We start from the raw sequence: 8,970 nt of genomic DNA, 5'->3' as shown, positions 1-8,970 counted from the left end.
AATAGGTAGTACTATATTTGCTGAAGTTCGTTGATGCGTCTTAACCATACGCTTCGCCCTTGGACTTTAAAATCAACTGAGAAAATGACATAGATCTCAGGGATCTAAACATCAGCTTTATCAAATTGGAATGGTGCTATTTTATTTTTTCCCCCTAAATTGAATGTAACCACCCAAAACCACAGGCTCCCCCTCAGGAGCTGCATCTACCACATGTCTGACAAGACCACACCTCTTTGGACAGGCAAATCCAAAAGAAAAGGACAGATCAAACGTTAAACCCCTTAGTTCTGCCCAGCAGAGAACCTGGACCAACTGTCACCAGGCTGGCGCTTACTGAGGAGATAGTCTTCGTTCTACGGGCGGGAAAAAGATCCCGTAACGGTTTCTTCTGGGCAGCCGCCCTTACATCTGGCGACACATTAAAATCATCAGAAGAGCTTTTAAAATACAGATGCCCACACCGAATTCTCAGACGAATTGAAACCTGATCTCCAGAGATGGAGTCTGGGCAGCTGTAGTTGTAGAGAGTCCACTAGGTGACTCGGTTGCCCAGCAAGGGTGATAGCAGTGTCTTAGGGGAAGTACTGTCATGGGAACTTGAGGTCTACAGATGAGGGTTTTTCTCAACAAGTGAAGAAATGGGCCCAAAGTGACGTATTGACTTATCCGGGTTTCCTTAGATGAATGGTGCTGGTACTAGAATTGGTCCTTTTTTTTTTTTTTTTTTAAATTGAATGCTTACTTTGGACCAGGCACTGATTGCTAACTTAGAGCTCTTTGCTTCTCTGTCAGTCACTTTTCTCTTGAACTGGAGGTGTTTTGAGGGTGTAAAATGGTATATTCAAATGGACTGCAGCACTGAAGCCAACTTCAACTAAGGCAGAGTTGTCTTCACAGTCACGGAAAATGAAAGCAGCGAACAGATCGACTTGTCCAGAAACACTCGTGAAAGGATGGGTTGGTCAGTATTTCAAGTACCTGTTGGTCATAGTCACAAGCCAAGAGATCGCGCTTCCACATATGAGGAAAACCTGCTTATGTCACATACTGGTTCTTTTGAGCTCAGATAAAGACAGAGCTAACGTAAGAAGCCGTGATAAATGACATTACCAGGAAATGTAAGAAAATGTAGACATCTACCTAGAAGAAAACACTGTTAGTCCATAAACATAGATCCCCATGATAGGAAGCAGTAAGAACAGCCCCACTCAAGTAAAAATTGGTATATAAGCATTATGAATGATTTCTACCCCTGTGTCTTTTACATCTAGCTTTGAAGTTAGATGATTATTTTCCTGCTTAAATCTGAGTAAGAATGCAATCTTTAGACCTCTGTAAATACATGGAAGGCTTAAATGGAAAAGAAAGTATGTTCATGATGCCATGGGAACTCTGAATAATAAAATATTCCTAAAATGTCATGATGAATATTTCCTTCCTACAAATAAAGATTGAATTTAAAATGTTGCTTTGGGAATTTTAAAAGCTGAACTAAAGATGTAAAATAAGTTTAACTTCTTGGAAATTAACCTTATTTTACAGCTTCTACAATTTTAGAATTTAAAAAAATTTTTTTTTGTTTAACCTCTTTAACCCTGACAGTGACCTCCAAAGGTCTTTCTAACTCTGTTGCAGCTGTCGGGTGTCCTTGAGTCTATCCTGACTCATGTGACTGAGTAGAACTGCTCTGTAGGGTCTTCTTGGCTGTAATCTGTATGAAAGCAGATCACCAGGTCTTTTCTTCCACGGCGCTGCTCAGTGGGCTCAAACCACCAACCTTTTGATTAACAGCTGAGCATAAAACCATTGTACCACCAGGGCTCCTTTTTCTAATTTTGAGAGTCTAAAATTATCTGTACTCAAAAACTCATTTCTATTTTTGTAGCTCTCAAATATTTGTAAACTGTTGAGTCACTCAACACACCCCTTTTGGTCATCTCTGCTTAAGCCTTTTCATCTTCCTCCTAAACCAATAAACATGCAGCCAGGGGCAGAGTTAGCGGGTAATGAGAGCATCACCCCTGAATCTACAATTAAAATCCCACCCTTTATATCACTTCCAAGGGTTTGCTTAGTGCATGACAGATGTCAATGGGCAGCTTTGACTCAAGTAATCTTAGTTCTTTATTTCTGCTGAGGGCAGCGTCTCATAAAAGGTATGTAGTTGATCAATGGGTAAGAATGAATCAGGTGATTACTAGCTGCCTGTGGCACCAGCTGGTATAAATTGTAATTACATTTTAAACTTTGCCTGCCGCAGGAATTTCTCTAGTTCTAAGCAACGATAGAATCAAAGGTTTAGCAGTGAGAGCTTGAGAAGTCATCATCACACCACTTTTATGGTCAGGCCAAGAACCTATCATATTTTTAAATACCTCAGAAGATTTTACATCCTTAGCAATTCTTTAACATCTCCTGGAGGAAACACTTCCTCAGGTTTTGAGGATTTGTGCTAGCCAGGTGAGAGACGTACGCAGCTTATAAATTATTTATGCCAGCAGAGAGATACAATGACATTAATAAGACAGTGTATAATGTGTGTGCGTGTTGGCGTGCACGTGCACTCATGCGCCACTTGTCATTCATTTTGTACCTTTGGCTCCAGAACGTTGCTGCTCCCTTTGTCCTCTGACCTTCTCCCAATCCAGAACCCCTTCCACCACTGCAAAGTCAATGCACACAGGTGTCACACTCCCAACAGCTCCTCCCTTGTGTTTGTGCAACACCTCTTAGGAAGAGGAAAATGAGAGCAAAGGACCACAGCTCTATGCAGTTGAGACATTGATCCAATAATACAAGGACTTGAGCATCAAGCTGTGAAAAGCTGAAAAAGGAGAATTTTCGACAGTGAAGCTTTCAGCCCTGACACTAAGCTGCAGCCAAACTAGTGTAGCTACAGGAGCTGGTGTGTCCAGTGGGAAGAAAGAAGGACAAGATACTCTTTGTCTTGGCTGGGCATTTCATGGACGCCCCAGTGAGGGAAGTTTCTATTAATACCTGAACCACAGTGAAGTTACATGTGATATGAATTGTAAATTGCCACCTAATTATATATACGTGTTTATTTTTGTAAACTTTATCCCATAGAGGAGATCCACTTTTTTACTTATGCTTTTATCCTTATGAACTCCCAGGTAATATAACTTCTTCAAGGTATTATTAAGGAAAGGAACCTGAATTGGGTCAAATTAATATTTACATTAGTTTTCCTGAGATCTGATCAGACAAGCCCAGATACTTATGCAGTCCCAAAGACTTGCTCACACACATACACACACACACACACAGAGACACCTGTGTAAATATAGGCATGCCCAGAGATTGAAATTTGGTCATTGGGCACAGAGAGCAGAATCTGCCTGTCACTTTTACCTGGCCATGTGTCCCAGAAAAGGGTGAGCTGCCAGGTGGCCCTGTCGGCAATGCTGGACCCACTGTGTGGTAGGATTGATTTTTTTCTCCTTTGAGAAACCCAGGGCCAAAGCCATCTTTGAGCAAAGGCCAAGAAGTTGACCTGACCTGAAGCAGATGCCTATTTTCCCAAATCAAGGTTTGGAAGGCGTTTACTATTAATATCTGCTTGTCACTAATAAGCCCGTTACCCTGATGAGGATGATTTTTCTGTTGGGCCTTTTAACCCCTGAGTCAGTCCTCTAATCTCTTTTCTTTATGCAACAATGGGCACCAAGATCCAAAAATACAGGCCCTATGGATGCACACACCCTCATAAAATTAGGCAGTTAGGAAGGCGAGAAGGTCATGTTGGAGGCAGATGCTGATTAAAGCAAGTCCCTTGGATCATATGTTCATCTCAATTGACACAGAAACAGCATTCAACAAAGTCCAATACCCATTCCTGATAAAAACTCTTCAATAAAATAGGTATAGAAAGGAAATGCCTCAACAGAATAAAAGGCATCTATACAAAACCAACAGCCAACATCATTCTTAATGCAGAGAGGCTGAAAGCATTCCCCTTGAGAACAGGAACAAGACAAGGTGCCCTTTATCATCACTCTTATCCAACATTGTGCTTGAAGTCCTAGCTAGAACAATAGACAAGAAAAAGACACAAAGGGCATCCAAATTGGTAACGAAGAAGTAAAACTGTCCCTATTTGCTGATGATATGATATTATACATAGAAAATCCACAAGACCCTATGAGAAAACTACTGGAACTAATAGATTCAGCAGAGTAGCAGGATATAAGATAAACATACAAAAATCAGATGGATTACTATACACCAATAAAGAGAACAACAAAAAGGAAATCAGGAAAACTATCATTTATACTAGCCCATAAAAAAATAACATACTTAGGAATAAATCTAACCATGAACGTAAAAGACCTATACAAAGAAAATTACAAAACACTACTGCAGGAAACCAAAAGAGACTTACATAAATGGGAAAACATACCATGCTCATGGATAGGTAGGCTTAACATTGTGAAAATGTCAATTCTGCCCAAAGCAATCTACAAATACAATGCAATCTGCATCCAAATACCAACAGCAGTTTTTAAAGAGATGGAAAAACTAATTATTTACTTTATAAGGAAAGGGAAGAGGTGTCAGATAAGTAAAGCACTATTGAAGAAGAGGAATAAAATAGGAGGACTCGCACTACCTTATCTCAGAACCTTCTATACAGCTACAGTAGTCAAAACAGCCTGGTACTGGTACAATGACAAATACTTTGACCAATGGACCAGAATTGAGAACCCAGATTTAAATCCATCCACCTATGATCACTTGATCTTTGACAGAGACCCAAAGTCCATAAAATGGGGAGAACACAGTCTTTTTAACAAATGGTGCTGGCAAAACTGGATGTCCATTTGCAAAAAAAAAAAAAAACAGGACCCATACCTCACACCATACCTAAAAACTAATTCAAAATGGATCAAAGACCTAAGTATAAAACCAAACACTATAAAGATCATAGAAGAAAAACTAGGGTCAAGCTAGAGGCCCTAATACATGGCATTAACAGGATACGAACCATAACTAATAACACACAAACACCAGAAGATAAGCTAGATAACTGGGATCTTCTAAAAATGAAACACTATGCTCATCAAGAGACTTCACCAAAAGAGTAAAAAGAGAGCCTTCAGACTGGGGAAAAAAAAAAAATTGGCTATTACGAATCTGACAAAGGTCTAATCTCTAAAATCTACAGGAAAATCCAACACCTCTACAACAAAAAACACAAACAATCCAATTAAAAATGGGCAAAGGCTATGAACAGATGCTTCGCCAAAGAAGACATTCAAGTGACTAACAAACACATAAGGAAATGTTCACGATCACCAGCCATTAGAGAAATGCAATTCAAAACCACAATGAGATACCATCTTGCCCCAACATTACTGGCAGGAATTAAAAAAACAGAAAATAACAAATGCTGGAGAGGCTGCAGTGAGATTGGAACTCTTATGCCGTGCTGGAGATTGGAACTCTTATGCCGTGCTGGAGATTGGAACTCTTATGCCGTGCTGGTGGGAATGCAAAATGTTAAAACCACTTGTAAAACCATATGGCGCTTCCTTAAAAAGCTAGAAATAGGAATATCATATGATCCAGCAATCCCAATCCTAGGAATGTATCCTAGAGAAATAAGAGCCGTCACAGGGATAGACATATGCACACCCATGTTCATTGCAGCATTGTCCACAATAGCAAAAAGGTAGAAACAACCTAGGTGCCCATCAACAGATGAATGGATAAACAAACTATGGTACATACACACAATGGACTACTACGCAACAATAAAGAACAATTACGAATCTGGAAAGCATCTCAAAATATGGATGAATCTGAAGGGGATTATGCTGAGTGAAATAAGTCAATCACAAAAGGACAATTATTGTATGAAACAACTACTATAAAAACTCATGAAAAGATTTACACACAAAAAGAAACAATCTTTGATGGTTACAAGGGGGAAGGGTGGGGTGGAAAAAACACTGAATAGACAACAGATAAATGGTAACTTTGGTGAAGGGTAAGACAGTACACAATGCTGGGAAAGGTGGCATAACTTGTCCAAGGCAAGGTGATGGAAGTTTCATAAACACATCCAAGCTCTCTGAGGGATGAGATTACTGGGCTAAGGGCTATGGGGACCATGGTCTTAGCGAACACGTAGTTCAATTGGCATAACGTTGTTTATAAAGAAAATGCTCCACATTCTACTTTGGTGAGTAGTGTCTGGGGTCTTAAAAGCCTGTGAGCAGCCGTCTAGGATATTCCACTGGTCTCACCCCTTCGGGAGCAAGGAAAAATGAAGAAAACCAAAGATACAAGAGAAAGATTAGTCCAAAGGACTAACTGACTACAAGCACCACACCCTCCACCAGCTCAGGGGCAAGGATGAGAAGGTGGGGGGGACAGGAAAGCTGGTAATGGGGAACCCAAGGTCAAGAAGGGGAGAGTATTGACATGTTTTGGGGTTGGCAACCGATGTCACAAAACAATATGTATATTAATTGTTTAATGAGAAGCTAGTTTGCTCTGAAAATATTGATCCAAATTACAATAAAAAAGAAAGAAAATCCCTCAGTGCTAAGAGCCGTTTTTGAAAACATACCAGCATCTCTGAACATTTTTGGCACTGTCAGTTGTCTTGCTTTTCTTCATCTGCATCCTCTTAATCTCCTCTCCAGCTTCTTTCTCTTCCTTATCTTTCTCCTTCTTCATTGTGATAACGATGTGTAGATCCCAGAACAGACATGGAAAACAAATGAGATAGACTTGCCTCCAAGGGCTTAGTAGATAGTTGAGAACTAGAACACTGAGAAGATGGTAACTTGAGTACAGTTGCCTCTCCTCCTACTAGCAACTCCAATCTGTAGTTAACTAGCAGCTAAGGCCTATAGGTGGCATAGTGGTTAAGTGCTACGGCTGCTAACCAAAGGGGTCGGCAGTTCGAATCCGCCAGGCGCTCCTTGGAAATACTCTATGGGGCAGTTCTACTCTGTCCTATGGGGTCACTATGAGTCAGAATCGACTCGACAGCACTGGGTTTGGTTTTGGTTTAAGGCCTATAGGTGTCCAAGTGAAAGTGAGGCCATGGGCTCTGTATGAGACCTGGAAAAGAGAAAGAGTGTCAGGATCTCCCCACCAAAGACTATAAGAGAGGCCATCATTGGAAATCTCCAGGGCAAAAACAAAACAGGAAATCAAGAGAAAAGTTGGCTGTCAGAGAACTTGTGTATCCTAAGAGTAAAGGTTGATTTCAGCCCCACATGAATGTGTGGATTCTCTGGTCCCCAGAAGACACAGAGGAACTGAGTGGTGGACTGTGTTCTACCTGCCTCTAAGGCTAAGCAAATTGGAAAAGACCAGGGAGCAGGTATCTCCCTTCCTGTCTCGGTAGAGGACTTAGGGACTGCTTATCTCTACACAATCAGCCCAGAGTGGGAGACCGCTTTGCCTCCCTCCTATGTCCATCTGCTGCCTGTTAGAATATTCCACACCCAGCCCTGACCACACTGAAACAACAAAGGAAATAATACACCTAAAGTGAGTTAATAGCGGATCAGTCAGAACAAACAGAACCTGTTGTTTGTTAGTTTCCATCTACTTGACTCTGACTCATGGCAACCCCACGTATAACAGAGCAAACTGTTGCCTGGTCCTGTGCCATCTTCACAATCATTGGTATAATCAAGTGCATTTTTGTGGCCTTTGTGTATTTTGAGTGCCTTCCAACCTACGGAGCTCACCTGCCAGAACTATATCAGACAATGTTCTGTTGTGATCTATGCGGTTTTCACTGGCTAATTTTCAGAAGGCCTTTCTTCCTAGTCTGTCATAGTCTGGACGCTCCACTGGAACCTCTCCACCATGGGTGACCCTGGTGGTATTTTATGAGTGGTATTTTATATGCTGGTGGCATAGCTTCCACAGTATGACAAAGTGATGGACAGACGGTGGAAACAGAACATATACGCAGCAAAATACAGCCATTGGAAGAGACCACAACAAGTACAGAAAAATAAGAGAAAAGTACAAAAGTACAGAAAATGAGAGAAAAGTGCAGGAAACAAATTTTTAAAACCTCTGGTGTGAAAGAAAATAAGATTTTCAGCTCAAGTCTGTACACGATGAAACTCAAATTAATGGGCTAGAAGAGTGAGTGGAGAAAATACATCAAAGCACAGAGAGCAAAGATATAAAACAACTGAAATCATAAAAGACAAGAAACTTGAGGGTAGATCGAAGAGGCCTAGCGTACTATATCAGGAGCTACAGATGGAAGAAAAGGTACATATTAAGGAGAGGCAATAATTAATCACATAAAAGGGAAAATTTTTATTGGGCCAAGAAATACCTGGGGCTACTGGTTAAATGGGCTCACCAATTTCTAGGCTGAATAGATGAAAGAAAATTGTTGTTGTTAGGTTCCATTGAGTTGGTTCCAACACATAGCGGCCCTACAGGGCAGAACAGAACTGCCCCATAGGGTTTCCAAGGAGTTCCCGGTGGATTTGAACTGCTGACCTTTTGGTTAGCAAACTGAGCTCTTAACCACTATGCCATACACCTATGAATATCCTAGTAAGATTCCTGGGCTCTAAGGAAAAAGAAATTTTTACAAGCCTCCACACAGAAAAACAAGTTGCCTTATTATGCAGAAAAAAGAATGAGGCTTCTTATCTGCATCGCCAGGAGCTAGAAGTCAGCAGAATAAAACATGCAAACTTCTGAGAGGAAAGCACTGCAACTCAAGAACTCTGGGACCAGCCAAGACATCATTAGTTGTCAGGGTGAAAGAAAGATACTCGCAAATATGTAAGAAGTCAGAGACTAACACTCAAGCTTTCCCACCTAAGGAAAATACTTAAGATTCTAATCTCTAAAGTCTACAAAATACTTAAACATCTCCATAACAGAAAGACAAACAATCCAATTAAAAAACGGGCAAAAGGTATGAACAGACACTTCACCAAAGAAGAC

Source organism: Loxodonta africana, chromosome 1 (assembly GCF_030014295.1).
Source record: "Loxodonta africana isolate mLoxAfr1 chromosome 1, mLoxAfr1.hap2, whole genome shotgun sequence".
Taxonomy (NCBI): Eukaryota; Metazoa; Chordata; class Mammalia; order Proboscidea; family Elephantidae; genus Loxodonta; species Loxodonta africana.
Note: the sequence above shows the minus strand (reverse complement) of the source record.